The sequence below is a fragment of the Euprymna scolopes genome, unplaced genomic scaffold, assembly GCF_053919585.1.
Source record: "Euprymna scolopes isolate OS-2025 unplaced genomic scaffold, ASM5391958v1 sca16, whole genome shotgun sequence".
Classification (NCBI taxonomy): Eukaryota; Metazoa; Mollusca; class Cephalopoda; order Sepiida; family Sepiolidae; genus Euprymna; species Euprymna scolopes.
The window spans coordinates 149,968-152,591 of NW_027633169.1; positions in this window are offsets into that span (position 1 = coordinate 149,968).

The following is a 2,624-nucleotide window of genomic DNA, read 5'->3' on the forward strand; positions in this document are numbered from 1 at the left end:
TACATCCCCTCTTGTTTGGACTTAGAATTTTTTCAATTGAATACACGTTGAGAAGGCTTGGTCTATAGGATTCTTACCTATCTATACCTACATCCCCTCTTGTTTGGACTTAGAATTTTTTCAATTGAATACACGTTGAGAAGGCTTGGTCTATAGGATTCTAACCTATCTATACCTACATCCCCTCTTGTTTGGACTTAGAATTTTTTCAATTGAATACACGTTGAGAAGGCTTGGTCTATAGGATTCTAACCTATCTATACCTACATCCCCTCTTGTTTGGACTTAGAATTTATTTAATTGAATACACGTTGAGAAGGCTTGGTCTATAGGATTCTAACCTATCTATACCTACATCCCCTCTTGTTTGGACTTAGAATTTTTTCAATTGAATACACGTTGAGAAGGCTTGGTCTATAGGATTCTAACCTATCTATACATACATCCCCTCTTGTTTGGACTTAGAATTTTTTCAATTGAATACAATCTGAGAAGGCTTGGTCTATAGGATTCTAACCTATCAATACCTACATCCCCTCTTGTTTGGACTTAGAATTTTTTCAATTGAATACACGTTGAGAAGGCTTGGTCTATAGGATTCTAACCTATCTATACCTACATCCCCTCTTGTTTGGACTTAGAATTTTTTCAATTGAATACAATCTGAGAAGGCTTGGTCTATAGGATTCAAACCTATCTATACCTACATCCCCTCTTGTTTGGACTTAGAATTTTTTCAATTGAATACAATCTGAGAAGGCTTGGTCTATAGGATTCTAACCTATCTATACCTACATCCCCTCTTGTTTGGACTTAGAATTTTTTCAATTGAATACACGTTGAGAAGGCTTGGTCTATAGTATTCCAACCTATCTATACCTACATCCCCTCTTGTTTGGACTTAGAATTTTTTAAATTGAATACAATCTGAGAAGGCTTGGTCTATAGGATTCTAACCTATCTATACCTACATCCCCTCTTGTTTGGACTTAGAATTTTTTCAATTGAATACACGTTGAGAAGGCTTGGTCTATAGGATTCTAACCTATCTATACCTACATCCCCTCTTGTTTGGACTTAGAATTTTTTCAATTGAATACAATCTGAGAAGGCTTGGTCTATAGGATTCTAACCTATCTATACCTACATCCCCTCTTGTTTGGACTTAGAATTTTTTCAATTGAATACACATTGAGAAGGCTTGGTCTATAGGATTCTAACCTATCTATACCTACATCCCCTCTTGTTTGGACTTAGAATTTTTTCAATTGAATACACGTTGAGAAGGCTTGGTCTATAGGATTCTAACCTATCTATACCTACATCCCCTCTTGTTTGGACTTAGAATTTTTTCAATTGAATACACGTTGAGAAGGCTTGGTCTATAGGATTCTAACCTATCTATACCTACATCCCCTCTTGTTTGGACTTAGAATTTTTTTAATTGAATACAATCTGAGAAGGCTTGGTCTATAGGATTCTAACCTATCTATACCTACATCCCCTCTTGTTTGGACTTAGAATTTTTCAATTGAATACAATCTGAGAAGGCTTGGTCTATAGGATTCTAACCTATCTATACCTACATCCCCTCTTGTTTGGACTTAGAATTTTTTCAATTGAATACAATCTGAGAAGGCTTGGTCTATAGGATTTTAACCTATCTATACCTACATCCCCTCTTGTTTGGACTTAGAATTTTTTCAATTGAATACACGTTGAGAAGGCTTGGTCTATAGGATTCTAACCTATCTATACCTACATCCCCTCTTGTTTGGACTTAGAATTTTTTCAATTGAATACACGTTGAGAAGGCTTGGTCTATAGGATTCTAACCTATCTATACCTACATCCCCTCTTGTTTGGACTTAGAATTTTTTCAATTGAATACAATCTGAGAAGGCTTGGTCTATAGGATTCTAACCTATCTATACCTACATCCCCTCTTGTTTGGACTTAGAATTTTTTCAATTGAATACACGTTGAGAAGGCTTGGTCTATAGTATTCCAACCTATCTATACCTACATCCCCTCTTGTTTGGACTTAGAATTTTTTCAATTGAATACACGTTGAGAAGGCTTGGTCTATAGGATTCTAACCTATCTATACCTACATCCCCTCTTGTTTGGACTTAGAATTTTTTCAATTGAATACACGTTGAGAAGGCTTGGTCTATAGGATTCTAACCTATCTATACCTACATCCCCTCTTGTTTGGACTTAGAATTTTTTCAATTGAATACACGTTGAGAAGGCTTGGTCTATAGGATTCTAACCTATCTATACCTACATCCCCTCTTGTTTGGACTTAGAATTTTTTCAATTGAATACACGTTGAGAAGGCTTGGTCTATAGGATTCCAACCTATCTATACCTACATCCCCTCTTGTTTGGACTTAGAATTTTTTCAATTGAATACACGTTGAGAAGGCTTGGTCTATAGGATTCTTACCTATCTATACCTACATCCCCTCTTGTTTGGACTTAGAATTTTTTCAATTGAATACACGTTGAGAAGGCTTGGTCTATAGGATTCTAACCTATCTATTCCTACATCCCCTCTTGTTTGGACTTAGAATTTTTTCAATTGAATACACGTTGAGAAGGCTTGGTCTATAGGATTC